Source organism: Camelus bactrianus, chromosome 15 (genome assembly GCF_048773025.1).
Source record: "Camelus bactrianus isolate YW-2024 breed Bactrian camel chromosome 15, ASM4877302v1, whole genome shotgun sequence".
Taxonomy (NCBI): Eukaryota; Metazoa; Chordata; class Mammalia; order Artiodactyla; family Camelidae; genus Camelus; species Camelus bactrianus.
The window spans coordinates 59,961,220-59,984,935 of NC_133553.1; the positions used below are offsets into that span (position 1 = coordinate 59,961,220).

General features: G+C 38.8%; 1 protein-coding gene across 1 annotated transcript in view; it reads right to left on the reverse strand.

Moving 5' to 3' along the window:
- The window catches only part of SERTAD2 (SERTA domain containing 2), a 105,584-nt gene that overhangs the window by 22,678 nt on the left and 59,190 nt on the right, over positions 1-23,716 (reverse strand). The gene's annotated exons all lie outside the window — the stretch shown is intronic.

A 23,716-nucleotide genomic window follows, 5' to 3' on the forward strand; every position in this document is an offset into this window, starting at 1 on the left:
CGACCGCAAATATGACAAGCATCTGAGCTATTCTGCAACTTGGGGCCGGTTAGCCGGGCAGGCAGGGTCCCGGGGGGTTGGGGGGAGGCGAAAATCCGACCTGGAGGCGCGGAGTCCATGCTGCCCGCGGGACTTTCGAGCCAGGCATCCCGGGAGGGCGGGGGCGGCACCGTTCGCAGCTAAGACACTCCCGACGACACCCCCATCGTCTCAGGACGCGCGAGTGGCCCGCAGGATGGGGGCTCTAGCTGGAGCTGGGGCCAGAAAATGCCTCTTGCTTGTGGTGACCTCGGCTCAACACTTGAAATGGGTCACCAAGTCAACAGTACTTTCGGAACAGGAGGGAACCGAGTTGCATCTTTCGTGGCAGGCTACAGCCACGGTGCAGACCCGGTAGGGAAGCCAGGCTTGGAGACGCAGGAGGGTCAGAAGCATTTTCACATTCACAGCCTTTTCCGTCTCAAGAAAGCTTCTGCTTTGAACTACTTACATTGAGCAGGGAAATTTACACTACTTGGGAGAGGTTGTGTGCCTGGTGTGAATTTTAAAGCCCTAAGAGGCAGTTCCCCTGGAAAATTAATTATTAATTTTTAAGAGTCCCTGCGCGTTCAGCGTAAAGATGTTACAAAAAGTAATTTCAGGCACCTTAAAATTTTGACTGCCACCCCAATCAATATCATCCCAGATCTCTCTGGAGTTTTAACAGTCCACTATACTAGTTATATTTAAGACTAATAAAGCTTTAAGACCTAACATAAAGGTGATTATCCGTCATTAACATCAAGACAAGTTTACACCTATTGAAACTGTTCAGTAATGATTTGTTATCAATCAAATTGATGATCTTATTGAAATTAAACCTGGGCTAAAATATTGGTAGAGGAGAATGTTTCTTGCTTTATAAAGGGAATGGAAAAGGTTTTTACTGGGCCCTCAGTATAATTAAAATCTTACACAGATTTTTCATTAAGTATAACCAATGCCAAAAGCTAATTATCTGTGGATATCTTTGGAAAGTTTCATTACAATGGCATTCCAAATTACACATCATGGAAGAAGTGCTCAGGGCCTTCAGCAAGTCCAGTTCAGTTTATGCCTGAGTGGCATAATATTCAAACATTTTGCCATGAAGCCAAGGTATGTTTCATTTCCAGAGTTCTGCGTTTCAGAGAGGGCACTAACTACTAAGAGTTTCCTAGAACTACCCACTCACTTATACTTTCAGCACTCACTTTAAGGAGAAGCCATTGAAATAGAAGCTGCAATAATCTCTTCCTGTGATATCTTTGTAGCGGAGGCCAGAGGCTCTGTTGAATTTAAAATAAATTTAAACTGTTATTCATGAATTGAAGTTAGCAGCAAGTTAGACTTGCAGAATTTCTGTGACACTTGGATATTTTCTAGCAAAGGGACTTCCAAATGCAGTCGTTCTGTACAAAAGCACTAAGATCAAAGTAACAATTTTTGTGTCTCCAGAGTGGACACATGATTCTACTGAAGCACCTATTCTGTGTGTGCATGGTAAAAGTTTGAGTTCTCAGGCTAGCAACCTGAGTTCTGGGGTAAATGTTTCTCACCTTTCCACACTTCTGCAGGATAAAATGTCTTATTGATGCACATGTTAGACACAAGTCCCGCTTCCCCCACTTTTAGATTCCGGCATCTTTCACCAAGAAGTCATAGCATGAAGTGGCAGCTTTAACTGCTGCTGCTGTGGTCCCACACCAGGTGGTTAACTGCTCCCCTCCCCCAGGCTGACTCCCTCACAGGCCAGCAGAGCAATTCCTGCCTGGCCCTGGGAATCCAACTACATGAGGCTAAGGAAAGGCTTTTGAAGTCAACTCCCTTCAGCATGCATGATTTTTTTTTTTTAAATATTGTTTATTCCTAGCAAATGAACCAGAAATGTTTCATGAACACAAAGTGTGGTTTTCACACTTTCACTTTTGGGGACATTTTAAAGCCCGTTTAAAATAATCCTATCCTCAGGATTTAGTTAAGAGTTTTTCCCTCTCACTTGAACATATAAGAAATTAGGCCAGTCATCCACATTTAACTATCAGGAACATATCTGTTTAGGGAGAAAAGAAACATTGCTTTTGTTAAGTATAGATCTGTGATGGTAATTTTTAAAAATACTCATGAGTTTAATTTCAGAGAGGTACTTCTCAACATTGCTGTGTAGTTGTGGATACTACTTTGCACTTCACTGCTTCTCTTCAAAGTTTCTGTGCCTTCACATCTTGCAAACGACTAGACTACTGCACTAACTGAAGGCCACTTTTAGCACTTACTTAGCATGCACCAAAGAACTGACACAGGGCTAGCTGGCTGCATAAACTGAGAAAGACTTGAAGACAGTTCTCAAGCTTATTCCTTTTCCTTTATGGTATTTTATCTTTCAGGTTCCACGTGAAACACTGGTAATAATCACCCATCTGTACACCTTGGAAATATTGGTCTTATGCCCCCTGCCCCCAAAAACATTTCAGTTATTAAACACATTATATACAACCAGCTGGGCTAATCTTTTCACAGAAAATACAGAGATCCTGATTGAATGTGGACTTCTCATTCACTGATAACTGAAATCTATTACTAAATCTTCAAAATAAAGTCTGGAGGTCACATCACCTAACCTATTATTAAGGAGCTGATTGATACAGGATACAATGAGTTGGAAAACTAAACACTCTCACAAAGATGGCACAGACAGATTCGGTGCTAGCAAGTTAAAACTTCACAGGACCATCTACTTCTGCAGACTCTTCTGCATCTCTTTGTCCACCTACTCTTGCCAGGTTTTGTCCCGCCTTTCCCTTCCTGCTTCAGGAGGACAGCTTCAGCCCTAGGGAAGGGCTGCTCCTGCAAAGGCTCCCGTATTGTTACGGGGCGCTTTGCAATGACTGCCCCTTACGTGTTACGAGAGAGGGTCATTTTTCTGTTAGAGATACACACCTTCTTCTCTTTTAATAATCTGACAATATTTAAATCCTAATTTGGAACAAAATCTTCATGAAAATATTGGAAGAAAATGCTTTTAAAACTATTGTCTTTTTCTCCCCAGCATTTCCGTTAAGTCCCTTCTAACCATTTCTAGAGAAGATGGCGTCTGTCTCTTTCATTTGCCACTATTTTTTGTTAAAATCTTCAAATAAATTGTGAGGCCCACTTTGGAGCAGCCCTCCTGAGAGACCCCAGCTTTTGCTTTCACCTTCTTGGCTGGAGAGCAAAGGCTGTTCCTGGTGATGACTCCAGTGTTCCCTTCCCGCCAGATGCTGCTCCATTGAGACTGGTGGTCGCTTCTCAGAAACATCTCTCCTTGTCCCCAGTTCCCCACACAGCACCACCCTCCTGGTGGCCTCTGCATGTTGACTCTGTACTTCCTTTCTATCAGCCATCCTCCCTTCTTTGAGGGGTTCACACTCTTCTCAAGATACTCAGCATTCCTGGCTTCCATCAAAAACTTCCATGAATGTTAGAAATCGGGCAGCCCCCAGAACTTCCTTGTCCCTGGGGGCCAGCCTGGCTGAGATGAAGAGTCCTGGAGCAGGAGTTTGAAGATCTTGTACAAATAAATCACTTAACTATGACTAATCACTGACCTTTCAGTTTCTTAATCTGCTATGTCACAGATTTAGGATTAACGCCGGTTCTGGTGAAAAGAGCACAGGTTGTTGGTCAGGAGATCTCGGGTCTAGTTCCTCAGGCACTGTCGGCAGTGAAGCTGAATCAGGCCCTTGGCATCACGGGACTGCGTCCACACCCCGTAAAATGTGGCACGAGGGCTCAAGGGTTTCTCTAAGTCCCTTCCCAGAGTTAGGAGTCTGCGAAAAGGTGACTACAATGGGACTACTTTCATAGGAGTTTGGCAGAATATAAAACCAACTTCACATTCTATTTTCTGCTATATATCTTCTCATATCTAGTATAGAAACCATCTAGGGTTGTGTACCTTTAAATCACCTATGAGTAAAGAGGTCATTTAAGAAAATATGGTGATCTGGGGAATGTAAATAATGTATTTAAACCATTTTTTTGAAGTCCCACCTATAAAAATTCTACCTTGGGAAGTTAAAAAAGTCAAAGCTTTAATGTGTATAAATGTCCAGGAAATGCCTCTAAGTTCAGGCTATGAGGTATCATTAGAAAATAAACATATGGACAGAGAACAGTTTAATGTAAACATAGCATGCAACAAAAAATGAATCAGCTCTTTGCCACTTTGAATTTTTATTGGTTTTCTGGAGGAGAGGTAACACTTAGGTAAGACCGATACCGTGTGCAGACTTTATCATTTCTTTTAGTCACCAACGCAGAACTGTTGTTTAAAAACTTTTTGCCAGAGTAAACAAGACTTCTTCAAAATTACGCAACTGTCCAATACTTGCTTTAAATTGGAAAAAAAAAAACCCTGTATTTTTAAATTTAATTTTTTTTATATTTGAAATTTCAGAAACGCACAGGGTGAATTCAAGCAGGGAGAAATAAAGCAAGCATCTCAGATAAACACCAGCGCCATGTTAGATACACTTGTGCAACTAGTCAATTGTTTTTCTAAACATGCTGTAAATATTGAATGAAAGGTTTTATCTTCCTAAGGAATATTTGTCTCAAGATGGTTTTCTTGGAGAAGTCTTGTTTGAGGCATATGAAACTCCTTAAATGGGCAATCATCAGAGAAACTGGCTTTTAAGGAGAAAATAATAGTGTGAATGAGCTATATGTAACTTCCCTTTTCAAAAACAGAAGTTGAATCTGTAACACCAAATTTAGAAAGGAGAGTGGATGGCAGCAAATACCACGAGAATATCATCTATAGTATAGACGCCCACTGCCGTTCTGTTCTGTTACAAATCAATGTGCGCTCTACAAACTGGAGTTTCCTCAAACAATGCATGCATTTAATCATCTTTGAAGATGATTCTTTTAAAAGAAAATGTACATGTGAAGAGTCACGTCAAGAAAAAAACAAAGCCAAAAAAACCCTCATTTAAAAAGTGCCAGATTCCCTGACTTTGACTACAGTGATTCATCTGGCCTCACTACAAAAGGGCAGCACAGCCCATACTGGGGTGGCTGATACACCGTTTTCGTGGGAATAGCACTGGTTCTTTCACCACCACCTGGATTTCCTTTTAACTTCCTTTAAGAAATTAAAGCCCAAATTATAAAAAGGTTGAAAAGAATTTTAATGAATCAGACATTCATGGTCAATCAATTCTGATCTGTTACTTTAGAACTGTTAGACACCGTGTTCTTAATTTTAGTGATAAAAAAATAACAGCTATAAAGACTTCCAGAGTTACTATTTCCACATTACAGCCAAAAATGAAAAGTGAGAAAATAGAAACCTTTCCAAAAGTTCATCAGATAAAAAGAATAGGATTAATGGGGAGCCACACCGTTCATGGACAGGAATACCCAATACTATACAATTATCAGTTCTCCCCAAAACTCATCAGTAAATTAAACACGATTCCCACTTAAACCCCAACGCCCTCCTACCTTCTGCCCAAGGAACTATATAAGCAAATCCAGAAATCCTCTGGAATAGCAAAGGGCAAAAGATAGCTGTAATAAATTTGAAGAAAAAGATGGGAGATGTGTCCTATCAGATGTCAAGGCTTATTATAAAGCTCGAGTAATTAAAACAGAGTGGGGCTGGCAAGGGATAAACAGAGCAATAGAACAGAACTGAGAGAACAGAGAGAGACCCATACACAGATGAAAGTGTAAAATATGACAGAGGTGGGATTACAGATCAGTGGGAGAGGACAGGCTATTCAATAAATGGCTAAAGGTCACCTGGTTACTTGCATGGACAACAAAATAAAATTAGGTACCTTATATTTTTCAAAAAAATACATTTCAGGGAGACTAACATCTAAATATGTAAAACAAAACTTCACAACTTTTAGGAGAGAATATAGGAAAATGTGTTTATGGGCTCAGGACAAGCACTGTGTGATTACTGCTTGTCTCCTAAGATTCATTCTCTGCTTGCCTCTGCTGTGCTCTGTGCCCTGAAATGTTGACCCCTTGGGACTAAGCTCCTTTGCCAACTAGCCTCCAGCTAGATTCGGCAAAAGGAAGGCACCTGAAAGAGACCAGTGGGCCAGAGGGGAGAGAGGCTGGGGAATATTCCCTGCTCCTTCCTGTTTTGGGCCCCTGTTACCATTCCTCCAGTACCCCTCCCTCCACAACCACAGCTTCTGCAGCTGGCCCCTTCTCCAAGGCGCCAACTCTCACGGATTCCCACAAGACCATTTCCTCCTGTTTCCCCTTTGGATCTAAGGACAGTAACAGCTCCCCACTCTTCCTTGGTCTTCCATGCCTCAACTTTTGTCACCCCTCTGTAAAAAGCCCCTTCATTAAAGTCTCTTTAGTTGAATCATTTGAGTGGAATTCTGTTTCCTGCCGAGACTTTGACTAGTAAGAAACGACAGCCAATGCACAAACTATAAAGGAAAAGGCCAATAACTTTGATGACATTAAAAATTAAACATCTATTAAACAAAATATACTATAAACAAGCTAAAGGCAAGCTGCAGATGATATATGTGATTCATATAATCAACAAAGGATTAGTGTTCAGAAATAAAGAACTCCTCTGAATCAATTTTTTAAAAGCCATATAAACCCAATAGAAAAATGGGTAAAAGAGGAAACACAATGTGTGAAACGATACTCGCCTCAGCAGTAACAAGAAAAATGCAATATTAAAGGTTAGTTCACAGCTATCAGACTGACCACTCTGACGATAACTGGGCATTCTGCAGCAAAGTTGGAGATGCTCACCCTGCCCATATACATGCAGTCCGCTCAACTAGGGTCCCATGAGAAAATAAGCTCTACAGAAAACGATTCAAGTGACTGTTTCCTCAGTCCTCCCAAGGGTGGTATAAAGGTAAAATCCAGCGGTGTGCTGGTAAATGTTTAACAACTGACTGGGGGTGGGGGAGGGGGGTGGGGGAAAGAAGTCCTCCCACCGTGGCTGATTTCAAGCTTCCCAGCTGAACTCAAGAATGAGAAAGCTATTGGCACACTCACTCTTAGGAGCAGGTATTAGTCTTCACCTCCAGCCCAACACTTGAACCCTTCTAGATGTAGAGGACAGAAGATAATCCATAACATGCAATGGATGCTTTAGGGTACTAAGGCTTAATTCTCTGCAGGAATTCTGGATGAGAAGGGCTAAATCTATAATCCAGAGAAACTCTTGTTTTTAACCCTCCTGGAGACATAGAGGAATGTTTGTGGCAGCTTTGCTTGTAATAGCTAAAAATCAGAAGCAACTTTAATGTTCATTGAGATAAGAATAAACTGATACACCTGAAAACTACAGTGGTTAAAAAGCACTAAAGTTACCATGTATCGACATGGTTAAATCTCAAAAACATAATGCTGAGTAAAATAAAGCAAGCTGTAAAATATGTACAGTATATCCTTTATATAAAATATTTAAAAATATGTAAAACATTGCTACATATTGTTTATACATACATATTCAATTTTAGAATAAAAACATTGGAGACAAAAAACATTCAGGATCAATTAGAAAAAAACATTCAGGAAAGTGGTTAACTTTGGACATGGAGGAGGGTGAAGGAATTAGGGAGAGACAAACAGGTGGCTTCTATTTTATCTATAATGTTTAAATTTCTTTTTTAAAAACATGAAAAGCAAATAAATATGTTACAGTGAACAGTATGAAGTTACCATTTTAGATCTCATCACAGTAAAAAAATAATTTTTTCCCTTTCTTCTTGATGGTTCGTAAGGTTTTTTTTCCCCTACAATTTCTAGTATCTGTTAATAAAGCATTGGACAATATTCGTATTCCACACTTTTATTTGTTCCCCATCATTTCAGTAATAACTTATTCCTTTCACTCATTTTGAGATAGTGTCCTTCTTCTCTCTCTCTCTTAATAAGAGACTGTAAAATTCAGTGATGATGCCAGCGTAACCTAAAGTTCTTAACAGGAAACCCAGCTGACAAGGCACGTATAAGGGAATAATTGGTTTAAAGCTGGTGTTTGAGGTATATGTCTCATCTGCCAGGCTAACTTCTACCATGAGAGAAAGGATAAAAGCTTCATCAGAAAATACGTAAGGCTTCCTGTTACTTCCTTAATATGCCAAATAACACATCTAGCACTAAAAAGTGAAATCTTGCTTTGTTTTAAAAAACAACAGAAACACACTTTACCGTGAAGTGTCTTTCACTTGGTGTTCGGTGACCACTTACTGCTACACCAAATGCCTTTTGCTTCTCTCTTATTTGTGTCCCTTGATACAGGGTCACAGGAATAAAGCCCACACGCTCTCCTGACCTTTGGGGACGTGATGCTGTCTCAGTGCCTGAGTAGTGTGACTTTTTTTTTCAGAGATTGTCTTGAAATAAACCTATGTTGTAAATACACACTTTTCTGCTTGCTAGCAGGCATTCTGAAGCTAGGTGGTTCTAAATAAAGAACTCTAGTCAACAACAGGAAATAACTCCCACAGAAAAAAGGGGCAGAATACAAACTCTCACCAACTCTTGTACACAGTTCACAACGGCCTTTTGTTCCATGCACATTAAGCCTGAAATCTTTACTTTTCAGAGCATGTTTGGGCCTCTGCAGAGCAATTAAACCTTCCTTTTCCTTTCGCTGGTGTCCTTGCCGCCTTTTCTCCGAGGAAGTAACCCTACAACTAACTTCTTACTATGAGGTAGCAGATCAGAAAACGGAACAGTTTCTATTCGGAAACTTAACCTTTTTTTTCTTAATGAAGCGTCTCAAGGGAAAAAAAAATCGATTCTCAGTTTAAAACCCACTGTTCCTTCTAATACATACAATACTAAGTAAACACACACACACATACGTCCCAAAGGTATACGTTCATCTGCAGTGTATGTTTCTCAATCTATCAACAAGGACTGTACATCTGGACTTGATGGAATATCAACACTCTATCAGTGACAGTCCAGCAGATCAATGCATCTAGAAGATAAAGTTATATTCTATTATTTAAAGGCTCCCATCTTGAGTCTTGAGTGAAAAAGAGGGGGAAAAAATCTAGATCCTAAGGCAACCAAATAGAAAGACACCTGAAGGATGGTTTTCAAATTCTCAGTGTCTCCCACTGGAACGGATCGGTGACAATCAACTATGGTAAAGCACAGGTACTCCAGACCAGAAAATGGGGCTGAGAGAAACAGCTTAACTATCACTGCAGACTGGTTATTTCTTCCTCTCCTATACACTCAGCCTTGCTCTCTCTACTGTCAATAAATTACAGTCTCAATGCTCTCTGTCTTCACTTTTAAAACAAGAAGCAATCCTTCCCGTCCTTCAGTGCTTCACGAATGCTGGTGGTTGCTCCTGTCTTTACCCTTCACAGCTTTAGTCCCTTCTACTTCCTCTGGCTTCTGCCCCCAGAAAAGGGCACCAGTGCTCCGTAAATGCCAAGCCAATGGACATTTCTCAGTTCCTCATATTACTAAGCCTCTTAATAGCATCTGACATTATTGATCACTTGTAACCATTTCTTTCAGTAAATTTGGTTGAACTATAGTCAGTCTCCTGGTTCTTATTTCTCTGGCCACTTGTTTCCTTTGCTGGCTCCTCTTCCTTTGACTACCCTATAAACCTACAGTTCTCCGCCTTAAAAAACAAAACAAAACACCGTCCCTCAATTGCAATTTGGAGGAAGAGTACCAAGGTGAGTGCAGGATGGGGATGGTTGGTTAGGATATCAGAATCTTCAGGAAAATCTGGGGGCATGAGTGTTTTGAAAAAATTTTACCAGTTGATAATTGCTATCTAAATGTTGGTATTCCCTATGGTTTTGTTTTTGCTCCCTCTACTCTTCTTCTCATCCTACAAATTCTCCCTAGGCAACCTCACCCACTCTCAGGGCATCTATATGCTAATGATTCACAAATCATTAATCACATTCCAGACCTTTCTCTTTGAGGTTCATATCTGACCTTTAGAGAGAGAGAGATCATATATCTCAGTTTGTCAGGGTCATTCCTAGTTTTGCTTGTGCTGGCATAATTATTAACAGCACCCTGTTTCAATCTCAAAAGGGTCCTGGTCTGAACAATAAAAGTACATAATTAGTCTATTTCTATCCCATTGCTTATTAGACACCTCGACTGGGTATCAGAAAGATATCTCCAACTCACAGCACATCTAAAATTGTCCTAATTGTATTATCTTCCCTAAATCTGATCCTCCTCCTGAATGCTGAAACATGGTTAAGGTACCAACAAGGTACACCTGGTGTCTAAGTTAGAAATCTAAAATTCAGCATATCTTCTCTCTCCCCTTCTGTCACATTTAACCAGACATAAAGTCCTATCAATTTTCTCTCTCAAATATTTTTCAAATACATCCCCTCCTCTCCATTTTTCCCATCTCCACCCTGTCAAGGCTCTAATATCGTTCGCTTCGATTACTGCATCAATCCATCTTCCTACTCCCAGTCTTGGCTAGTCTCCTCTAATCCATCTACACCACCTACTGCAGGCAGGAAGCATGCTAGGTACTAGAAACACAAAATGAACAAGAGATGCTCCCACCGAGTTCACAGGGAAGGCTAACTCATCACTGGGATGCAACGGGTTATGTGGCGATATGGACACACACAGGGTGACGATGGACACACACAAGTGGCCACAGAGCCAGGCCAGTGTGAAAACAGTCAGGGAGGTAATGATGGATTTTAGGGTAAACTGGAGTTAGTCAAGGTCATTAAAGGGAGATGGAGCAGCAGAGACAGGGAGGTGAGAAACAGCAGAGAGTATGGGTGCAGATCTCAAGTGTAAATCGCAAGCAGGGAATAGCAATAAACCAGACTAGAGAGCTTGGCTGAGCATGTCTAGGAAGACCTTTAGATTCTGAAGGTGGTGAGGGGTCATTAAAAGATTTTCCACAGGGGAGAGGCACAATCTTGTTTTTATTTTAAGGTGTCAATTCCACATCTATTCCTGAACGTGACAGAATGATCCTAAAATTTGCTTAGAATGACTACCAAATGAAAAAAATAAAATAAAATTTAAAGAACGTATTAAAAAGCTGTAATAATTAACAGAGTTGGGTTCTGGCAAAAGAAAAATATAAATGAATTTACATGGAAAAACTTGAAACAGATCTTAATATAAAGATTTAGTACATTCTAAAGGTGGCATTGCTAGTGCGAAAGGAAGGCATGTGTGACACTTTACTATTGAAGGGGAAAAATGGATGTTAGAGTCTCACCTCACACAATATGACACAACACTAGAGATTAACTAAAGAATAAAACATATTTTTAAAAATGTAAGAGAACTAAAGAAAATTACCGATGAACAATTTATCTTAGAGGTAGACAAGGCCTTTCCAAACATAAAGCAAAAGAACCATAAAACTAAAATGGATTACACTAAAAAACTACACATCAAGAAATGCTTTAAGCAAAATTAAAAGAAAAAGCGACAAACTTGAAAAAATATTTGCAAACCAGATAACAAAGACTTCGTAACTTTATAACCTAAAGAGGGCTTAAGAATCAATTAGAAAAACACCAATAGAAAACACTGAAACTAGAAAAATGGACAAAGGGCACAAGCTGATGATGACCAAAGGAAGAAATGCGTGAAAAAAAAATACAAATGCACCTAATCAAAGTAATACAAATTATAGAGAAATATCATCGCCACATACCAACCTGGCTACAAGTGTGCTAAAACAGGTAACATGAGGGCACAGTGGATGGTCTGTGTCATAGCCACTGATGGGAGTGTCGGTGGAGTCAACCCTGAGAAGGCGGAGTTTGGACATGTGTATCAAGAACCTCTTAAAATGTCCATATTCTGTACTGTGGTCATTTCGTTTCTAGGAATTTACCTCATGGAACTAATCAGAGCTGTGCAAAAAGAATATAGTCTTTCAACAAATATTTATTGAATGACCACTTTGCCCTAGGTTCTAGGAGTTGGGAATTTGGCAGCAAAGAAAACACACCAAAATCCCTGTTTTCACAGCTCTTCTGTTGTAGTGAGGAGAATGAGAGAAAAGAGAATAAATTAGTAAATTATATGATATATTAGAAACTAAGTGCTCCCGGGAAAAATAAGCAGGGAAGGAGGATGGGGAATGTGTGCTTGGGTGTGTATGTGTGGGGTAGGGTGAGGAGCAATTCTGAAGAAGTAGTTAAGAAAAGCCTCACTGAGAAGATGACATTTGAGTAAAGATCTGAAGGAGGTGAGGACTCAAGCCAAGCAAGTTTTCATGGCAGAGGGAACAGAAAATGCAAGCAGGGCAGGTGTGGGTGGGGTTTGTGCCTGAGGGCTCAAGGATGTCACTACAGAGGGGAAGAGTGGGGGGGGGGGAGTGGGAGGAGAAGAAGTACAAGGAGGAGGGGGCAGGGTGTAGAGGGCTTATAAGCCAATGCAGTGACTTTGGTTTTGACCTTGAGTCAGACGGGAAGCAACTACTGCAATACTCTTGGCCCCTAATCATGTATTCTCAACAGAATGATCCTTTAAAAACAAAAGTCAGGTCATGTCACTCCTCTCTTAAAACTTTTCAGTGATGGTGATTGGGTTGTAACGATTGATTTGTTTAGTGTTGCTTTGAGTTTTTAATCTCAGATATGCCTTCAGACTAAGATTTGAAAATGTGCAACTCAACGATGGAGAATCACTGTCTGGGTTGGTTGTAATGGTTAAGAGCCTGAGCCTTCCATGAGACAGATCTGCCACCTCTGAGCTTTCCACTTATGAACCTTGGGCAAGTTTCTCAACCTCTGATTCTTAACTATAAAAAAGAAAAAAATATTACCCACCCCACAGTATTATAAAGATTAAATAAGAAAATGCATTTTGGGGGGGGTAGAGGATATATAGCTCAGTGGTAGAGCACGTGTTCAGCACGCATGAGGTCCTGGGTTCAATCCCCAGTACCTCCATTAAAAAATAAATAAACCTAATTATCTCACATGCACCCCCCCTACACAAAATATTGTTTTTTTTTAAAAAAAAAAAAAAAGAAAGAAAATGCATTTTTTGTGCCATTAGTGGCACAGGAGGTGATTTTAAAAGGTACAAAGACCCGGCACTAAAGGATCATCTTTGGAGGAGGAAGGCACCAGAGAGACGAGAGTTAAGCGTTGTTTGCGGGATGCAGAGGTTTTGTGGGAAGAGAACAGGAAAGTGTTTTGAGACATTACTCAAGATTTCCTGCTGGTGATGCCAGGTGATGCAGTTGTGGCTAATCGGGTAGAAGGGGAAAGTCTACTGGGAGTCCTGGGAAAGAATTTTTCCTCTCTGATTAAAAACAAGGGACCTGCAGGAAGAGCTCTTTCTCTCCTTCCTGGCCATGCGGGGATGTGGTCCCTGGAGCTAGGGTAGCCATCCTGCGTATATCATGTGAGAAGGCGAAGGACTGAGGGTGGTGGCGTAGAGGTTGAGGTGGAGCCTGGGTCCTCGAAGATGCCACTGAGCGGATGAGCTGAGGACAGCTGACGCTAGGACTACCTCTAGCTCCAGGCTTCCGAGGGAAACAACTGACGGCCTGTTGAGTATGTCTGTAACGCAAGCGAGGTCCAAGGACCACAGGCCACCGAACCACTGGAGGACTAGTTTAACCCCACTTCCCTGGACCCCACCAGCTCTGCTAAAACAGTAGCTCTGTGGGAGGACTTAACAATCTGTATTTTATACTTTCCAGTTGTATTGGGTTTCTATTGCTGCTTAACAAATTACCATAAACTTAGTGGCTTAAAAGGACTCAAATTTACTCTCTTACATAGTTCAGAGTCTAAAATCGCAGTTCTGACAGGCCTGAATTCCTTCTGGAGACTTCAAGGGAGACTCTGTTTCCTTGTCTTTTCCAGCTTTTAGAGGCCGCCTGCACCCCTTGCTTTGTAGCCCCATCCTCCATCTTCAAAACACACCATTCTCTCTGCTCCTGTTGTCCCATCTCTTTCTTCTGCCTTTGACCTTCCTGCCTCCCTCTTATAAAGACCTTTATGATCACATGGAGCACAGCCAAACAATCCAGGATAACCTGGATAGTAAGAATCTCAAGATCCTTAATTTATAAACATTCACAGTATCTTATACCAAATAAAGTAACATGGATGGGTAGGGAGGGCACTGTTCTGACCACCACATCAGTTTGTTACAGGACCATTAAAAAATCATAAATTTAAGCCACTGATTGTGGACCCACAAGTGAAAGCATCTAAACAAATAAATCACTTCCTGGTCATAAAAACTTGACCCAGCGGTTCCGAATGGGAGCAGAGGGGTTGGAGGGGTGTGTGGATGATTGGGGAACAAGCTGCAGAAAGCTATGCACATTAGAATTATTTGGTATCTTTTTCTAAAATACAACCTGGGTCCTGCCCCAGACCTATGGAAATGGGATATCCAGGTAGGTGCACCAAGAATGTCTGGTTAAATGAACCTCCCTGGGACATTCAGCTACAATCCTTGGGTAAAGTCCACTGAATAACCTCCTACTATGCCTTAGTTTTCTCATCTGTAAAATGTATATATATATATTCACACACGCACACACGTCCTGTCTATCTCTCACGATCATGTGAGGATCAAGAGATGTAGAACAATTTTATAACTGGTAACAAGCTAGATAAGTATCACTGGTGATTATTAGAGGAAACTGATGCTGACTGTAAATGGTGGCACTGGGCAAAACAACTCATTCAGAGAGACTCCTGCTACTCGGATCCAACAAAGCAAGCAAAGATAAATCCTTGAGAAATAGGAAGAAATCACAAAGCCCAAGCATCAACCTCATGCGTTACTGATGTGTTACATCATGTATTCCTTAAGTGTCTTTTTACTCTTGAAGATGATTTTGTCTTTCTCCTCCAAACCATAGATTGTAAATGGAAATTAGAGAGGAGATTGAATTAAAAATGAAGCACGTTGATACTAGCCAAAAAAAAAAAAAAGGAAAAGGCAGCTAATAACTAGAAATCAGAGTAGAGGGGATTAAAAAGTGTTGACACAAGTAGGGTAGAGGGGATAGCTCAGTGGTTGAGCACAAGCTTAGCATGCACGAGGTCCTGGGTTCAATCCCCAGAACTTCCATTAAAATAAATAAATGAACCTAATTACCTGTCCCCCAAAATTAAAAAAAAAAATTTTTTTTAATGTTGATACAAGAGTTTAAAAATTTTAGTGATGTGGGATCATTTAAAATAGGGGTGGGCTCTGTATTTCAACAGAATACCTCAGCAATCTAAATGATGCTGAATTATGAAGAAAAGGTAGCATTATGCTCAATGCTCTCTGTGAGGAAAAATGTAACAACAACAACAACAACAACAACAACAAATGATATAGGGAAAGATTTTTATCAAGCAAGCTTACAATAAACAAATTTGGGGGCTTAAAGAGAAACTTCAAACATCTATAAAATGCACGTGTGCAGAATGCCTGTATGCTACATAAATAATATGTTGCCGTATAAACCATAGCTGTTGTAAATCTAAACATAAGTTCTGCTGATGTGAAGGAAGTCCTCACACAGCATAAAACTCAATAAATCTGTGTTGTCTGAGAGGCTGAAATTGACACTGTCACCTTCATGGATGAAGGATGGTGTTAGACTGGTCCATCGGCTGGCTGTGGAGTATGTGATAACAATGCCACACCTTCAAATCTGTGTAATTATTTACTTATACACATTATAAAGCACATTGACATCATCATCTTATTTGCTCCCCATACCCTAAAGCCCCAAGAGCCAGCTACAACTATTCTGTTTACACTGGAGGAACTGAGGTTCAAAGAAAACTTTCTCGAGATTCCATAATGACCAAGCTTTGCAAAGCCTAGATTCCAGATCCAGTTTTTATTTTCAAATTTACATTATTGCAAATATCACTTCACTTAACCATCTAATGAAGACTCTTTGCCAAAGCACATTTCTGAAAACAAATTCAGGTGGGAACTTTAAGTATGGTAATCTATCTCTTGAGACATTAATCTATCTATCTATTTACCTGCCTATTTATAAAGCAGCAAATTTTTAACATATTTTTAAAATATATCTGATCCTTTTCTCTTTATTATGCGCACACATTGGTTAAGTTTCTATAAACAGCTTTAGTTCAGAGTGAGATTTTATGACTGAATCTTAAACAAATAAATAGAAAATGCTTAGATGGTCTAAGCTAAAAAACAAAATCATTAGCTCAAAAACCAAAAAGCTCAAAATGTACAGATTCCACAAATATTTGGTCGCTATATGAAATGCTATAGTTATTCTTAATCCAATGGTGCATTTTACTTTTATTTATATTTCTTCTGGACTACTACGTTTCCGTGCAATTTCAACCCACATGCATTGATGACACATACAGAGCTCAGACAGCCATGATTCACCAGGCTGCCCCAGCCCCGCAGCTCAGCGATGGACCCATCGGCTGTGAAGCTGCACTCTGTGTAAGACACATTCACGCTCTCCTGCCTCCACCACGAGCTGCTGTAACTCCAGCAAAGCATATTCATCCACCTCCGACCCATCCTCCCACTTGAAGAAGAGTGCGTGCTGTGAAACTGAAGTAAATAAAAAAAAGATTACATAAAGCACCCTTAGTCAGAAATCACCTTTTCCACATTAACAGTAAAAAAAGTCTTCATTCACTATGAGTAGGGCCACTTTTATACCATAACCTTTTGGTCCTCTGCAGAAAAACCAAAGTACAAAACACAGAGTATTTTGAGATTATTTAACATGTAATTAAGCAAACTACAGTCAAGATTTTCCAACATGCCTAAGAACACCAACTTTGGAGTCAAGTAGTCCTGAGACAGACAGGGTTTCAAGCTCCAGCTTGATCGTGTGCTGGTGATCTGCCCTTAGGCAACTTGTTCAAGCCTCAATTTTCTCAACTGTAAAAAGGGGACAGAATCAGGACCTGAGGCATGGTGTTATCGTGTGGGTTAAGTGAAATTACATATGTAAAGATGTTAGCATAGTCTCTGAAAATGATACACAAAGGTAGCTATTTCTGTTATTAATAATTACTCAATTATTTAATGCTCATTAAATTCAATACTGCACCGGTGGTCACTGGTATTGGAAGGAGAGCTCCCTTGCTCTGCCCCAGCCGGGGTTGAGACATTGCTGCCAACTGTGATGAATCTTATGCAAGGGTTTGAGATACACACTGGAGAGGAGATGGAGCTCCACTCACTTAAGGCATTAGGTCAGACTGGAGGACAGGAAAAAGACATTTTTATTAAATAAATCTCATCTGACTAGCATTCAAAATGTACATCTGTCCCTGCAATTCAATATAAAATCAACTCCACCTTTTTTTCCCCTTTGTCTAACAAATATTTACTGACTGTCCACTGTGTCAGGCCCTAGGCTAAGTTTAAGAAAAGAACTGAGAGAATGTAAGACCCCTGAATTGTTAATTATTTGTAATTTCCTCCTCGTTTCTTTGCTTTAATTATATTCTGAGGGGAAAATGCATACATAACAAAACATAGCAAAGACTAGGAAAGATCAGCTACTTTCTTCAAGGGCTTTAAAATATAACAGCAGCATCTAGCATGTCTCTTCCTACTTCCATTGCTGTAACTGGGCTACAATACTCTCTTTTTCTACCTGAAAAAAAAAAATGCCAGTAATGTTTGGCAAGTGAACCCAAAGAAATGGAGAATGTACACAAAACAAGTAGGAAGCTTTAAGCCCCATTAGGAGTAGACGTACCCATATTTCTTTAATACCCATTATACCTCTAAGCAACTGAACCTCAGACATCATATCTCAATCTGTTGAGTTGCTCTGAAAAATACTGGTGCTCATCACAGGTACTAATATCTCCACTGGAGGGATACAGCTCAAGGGCAGAGCATCTGCCTGCAAATATCACCAGTGGTCCATGCTTCTACCCTCAGTTTGATGGATGGGCTTGAATGGTATATTACGATTTACATTTGACTGTGAGTAAAGAAATACTAATCGTGGCTGGAATGACTAAGAATTTTTTTTTTTCTCATAAAATTAGAAGTCTGAGGTTAGGCAGCTCAGGAATGAAAAAATGGCTCAAAAGTACCTGTTTCACCATCCTCATAGTGCTCAGAGTCATAAGAAGGCCGCTATCCACCAGTTATTTCATCTACGTTCTATCTAAGAATAAAGTCAAAAGTAGTCTTCATGAGGCTTTGTCTTTTTATTCAAGAAGGGGTATTTTCCTAGGGACCTCTACGCACATTTCACAGGATAAAACAGAGCCAGAACATAGTTACCTCATCTATCTAAGGGTATCAGAACATCAAGTATTTTAGCTTAGCACAGAGCTACCCCAAATAAAATCCAGGTTCCCTTAAAACAGAATGAGGGGAAAAGGATTTGGGGAAGATGATGAGGTAGGTAGCACTAGGAATCTGTCTCTCTACCTAGACAAAAATTGCACTGACAGAATCTAAATGACATAAGCATTTTGGAACTCTGGAGTCTGTTGAAGGCTTCCAACTTCCAGGAGAAGACTTATATGGTAAATTGCAGTAAATTTTGGTTAATTTCAGTCAATTACAGCTCTTAGCACAGTAGCAGCTAGCCGCCCCCTTACTCCCAGCTGTGCATGTACCCCTTGCAAGAGCCAGGGAAGCAAAAAGGACCCTGTCCTGTAAATATTAGGGGTCTATGCTCTGATTGTTGCTTCTGATCACAGAAGTGCAGACAAAGAGGTGGCAGTCACTGCTGCTGCAGCTCCACCCCGCTACCGTGTTGCAAGCCCCTCCTCTTCCACCTGAAGTGACTGCCAGGGGATTTAAACGGCCAGCACCTACCCACTCATTTTTATTTTTCACTTTTTACCCTAGACATTAAAGACTAGGACATTTAAAAACAACTGCAGTATGTAGGAAAAATAAGAACATAATCATGTATGCACACAGAAAGGCTCAGAAAAGACTTGAGAAGATCTTAAACTTACACCCAGGCTGATCTTTGGCACAGAGACAGCCTATCACATTAAAAAAAAAAAAAAAAAAGATAAACAAAAACAATACAAAAAAACAGCAAATCTTGATAAAGGGGAGAAATATGATTTCCAGAGTCACCACATTATTAGATTCAAATGTCCATTGTTCAACCAAAAATTCACAAGAAAATATGACCCATTCAAAAAACAAACAAACAAAAAATAACCAGAAACTGTCCTTGAAAAAGACCTAATGGACATATACTAGACAAAGACTAATTTTAAAAAAGTCTTTTTAAAGTGCTCAAAGAACTAAAGGAAGATGTAGAGAAAGTCAAGAAAATGACGTGTGAACAAAATGGAAATTTCAATAAAGACAACCTAAAAAGGAAATTAAAAAGAAGTTCCAGAGTTGAAAAGTATTGTAACTTATATGAAAAATCCACTAGAAAGATTCAAAGGCAGATTTGCACAGAAGAAAGAATCAGCAAACTTGAAGATAGGACAATGGAAATGATCAAATCTGAGAACAAAAAAGAAAGATTGAAGAAAAGTGAGAAGTGCCTAAGGGGCCTGTGGAACATCAAGTGGACCAATGTACGCATCATGGGAGGCCCAGAAGAGGGAGAGAAAAGGCCAGAGAGACTATCTGATGAAATGAAGGCTGAAAACATCCCAATTTGATGCAAGACATGGATATAAGCATACAGAAAGCTCAAGAAATGCCAAGTAAGATGAACTCAGAGACCTACACCAAGACACATTACAATAAAAATTTCTAAAGACAGAACCCTGAAGGCAGTGAGAAATAAGCAAATCATCACATATAGGGATCCTCAATATTATCAGCATGTTTCTCATCAAAAACTTTGGAGGCCAGAAGACAGTGGGCTGATATATTCAGTGCTAAAAGGAAAAGAAAAAGAAAAAGAAAAAGAAATAGAAAAATTTGTCAACCAGAAATCCTATATTTGGCAAAACTGTCCTTCAAACATGAGGAGAAATTAAGACATTCCCAGATAAACAAAAGCTGAGGGAGTTCATGATGACTAGGACTGCCCTACAAGAAATGTTCAAGGGGGTCCTACAAGGTGAAATGAAAGGACACTAAACAGTAACTTGAAGTCATATGGAGAAATAAAGATCTCAATACAAGTAAACACATGGCAATTATAAAAGCTAGTATTATTGTGAAAGTGTTTTTAATTGCACCTTTGGTTTCTACATGATTTAAGAAACTAAAAGATTTAAAGAAAAAAACAATTACTAGTGTAAAAGCTAATATTACTGTAACTTTGGTTTGTAACTCCAAATCTTGTTTTCTATACAATTCAAGAGACTAGTGCATTTAAAAGAGTTATTAGTTTATATTTGGGGGCATACAATGTATAAGCAGGTTAATTTCATGACATCAGTAACTGAAAGGGGTTGGAAAGGAGCTATAAAGAAACAGAGTTTTTGTATGTTATTGAAGCTAGGTTGCTATAAATTCAAATTAGAATGTTATAACTTTAGGATGTTAAATGTAATCCCCATGGTAATCACAAAGAAAACAGCTATAGAATATACACAAAAAAAATGAGGAGGGAATTTAAACATTTCACTACAAAAAAATCAACTCAACACAAAAGAAGACAGTAATACAGAACATGAGGGACAAAAGCTGTAAGTCATATAGAAAACAAATACCACAGTGACAGAAGTCCCTCCTTTATCAGCAATTACTTTAAACTGATTGTATTTCTATAAACAAACAATGAACAATCTCAAAAAGAAATTACAAAAACAATTCCATTTATAATAGTATCAAAAAGAATATTTAGGAATTAACTTAATCAAAAAGGTGCAAAAGACTTGTGAAATGGAAACTACAAAACATTGCTGAAAGAAATTAAAGAAGACATAAATAAATGAAAATACATCCATGTTCATGGACTGAAGACAATATTGTTAAAATGTCAATACTACCCAAAGTAATCTACAGATTCAATGCAATCTCTATCAAAACCCCAATGATATTTTTTTGCAAGAATAGAAAAATCATTCTAAAAATTCATATGGAATCTCAAAGGACACTAAACAGCCAAAGCAATCTCAAAAAAGAAGCACAAAACTGGAGAACTTATAGTTCCTAATTTCAAATTTTACTACAAAGCTACAATAATCAAAACAGTATGGCACTGGCATAAAGACAGACATATAGACTAATGAATAGAATGGAGAGCTCAGAAATAAACCATCACATACATCATCAAATGATTTTTGACAAGGGTGCCAAGACCATTCAATCTTTCAACAAATGTGCTGGGAAAACTGGATAACCACATGCAAAAGAATGAAGTTGGACCCTTATCTAACACTATATACAAAAATTAACTCAAGATGAATCAAGAATCTAAATGTAAGAAGTAAAAACAATAAAAATCTTAGAAGAAAACATAGGACAAAAGCTTTACAACATTAGATTTGGCATTGATTTCTTGGATGTAACACCAAAGGCACAAGTAGCAAAAAAAAAATAGACAAACTGGACTTTACAAAAATTTTTAAATCTTGCGCATCAAAAGACACTATCAACAGAGTAAAAAGACAACCCACAGAATGAGAAAATATTTGCAAATCATATATCTGATGAGGGATTAATATCTAAAACATACAGAGAACTCCTAAACTCAACAACAAAAACAAACAACCCAATTTAAAAACAGGTAAAGGACTTGAATAGACATTACTCCAAATAAGATATACGAATGGCCAACAAGCACACAAAAAATGCTCAACTTCACTAATCATTAGGGCAATCCAAATCAAAACTACAGTGAGATACCATCTTACACCCATTAGGATGGCTACTATCAACAAACAAACAAATAAAAAAAATCCCAGAAAACAACAAGTACAAGTAAGGATGTGTATTGAAGTTGGAACCCTTGTGCCCTATTGGTAGGAACATAAAATAATACAGCCACTGTGAAAAACAGAATGGTGTTTACACAAAATTTTTAAATAGAATAACTTTGTAAGCCAACAATTCCACTTCTGGGAATATACCCCCAAAGAATTGAAAGCTAACGTCTCAAAGAGATATTTGTACACCTATGTTCACAGCAGCATTTTTCACAGTAGCTGAAATATGGAAACAACCAAGTGTCCACTGACAGATGAATGGATAAGCAAACTGTGGTATATACATACAATGGAGTATTACTCAACTTTAAAAAGGGAGGAAATTCTGCAATACGCTACAACATGGACAAACCTCATGCATGGATGAAGACATTATGCTTAGTGAAATAAGCCAATCACAAAAAGACACATACTATATGATTCCATTTATATGAAGTACTTAGTTTTACAAGATGAAAAGAGTTATGGCAATGGAGGGTGGTGATGGTTGCACAGTAATAGAAATGTATTTAATACCACTGAACTGTGCACTTAAAAATGGTTGAGATGTTAAATGTAAGGTTATATATATTTTACCAGCAAAACACACAAAACCAGAATGAGGAAACAGGGGGAACAGATACAGCACAGATAATTAATAGCATTTGCAGTAAGTGGTAAGAGACTGTGGTTTAAATTTATTACTTCATTGGCGGGAAAGTGAATTAAAATGTCAAATGATTATTAACAATTAAAATGGCTTTGTATTGGTTGGTAATTAATAGTAATAACCACAATAACATCTTGGACTTATTCATACAGCACTTTTCTCAGAGGATCTGCATATGTTTTCTGCACGTATTAACTTTTTCTCGTAAGGTTAAATGAGAATTTTTCCAGAGAATATTTGCATAAGGTAAAGAAAAGAAACAGAATACAGAACTATAGAATGAGTCTTTGTGCCAAATATTGTGCTGAATGTGTTACACATGCTGCCTCATTTTTTCCTCCCAGAGGAGATTCAGAAAGCTTAGGTAGGCTTTTAAAGGCTGCTCGTGAGAAATGCAATCCGAGTCCAGTTAGGTTCACCAAAAACTGGGTGTGCTGAACCAAAGAGACGCTTCATCAACTCAGTACTTACCCCTTATCAAAGAGGTCTGCAAATCCACTTTTTTAAGTAGTATATACAGTGAAACTAAAAAAAAGGTCTCAATGTTTAGATCACTGTAGTTAATTTGTCAGTACTAGCCCAAAAGAGGAAGGGAGGGGAAAAAAAGGGAAGGAGGTGAGAGGCGGAGCTTTGATTACTTCGAAACAACTCCCTAGGATTTAGATGACCTAAAACCATGTCACCTAAGATATTATTCCCTTTAATTCAAATATAAGTCCACAGATACATAGCATTTGTCCCAAGGAAATTAAACTTTCAGAGAATATGTATGCAACAAATTCAAGCCCAGAATATATTAAAATTTGGTAGGGTATCATATAACCATTAATTAACATTATAATTGCTCCTGAACATACAGCTTCTGACTCAATCAAAGTGTATTTCTAAATTTTTAACCATGCTGTAGGCTAAAAAAAGTGTAGTATTACAACGTTATTACTAAGCAAAATACTAAAAATACTAAAACACAATGGAAGCTATTCTCTGCTGAGCACATATACAACTCTCATTGTTATTAAGAGAGCTGGGCACACACTCATTTGGAGGGCAAAAAAAAAGTACACTGTAATGCCTCAGAGCTACTGTAAGTGATGCATTAGTTTCCTAAGGCTAAATAAGAAAAGCAGAGACTGGTTAGATTTACAGTTTTCAAATACGTACATGTCCAATCAATTACTCATTTTGTGTTAATTTTAATTTTAAAAAT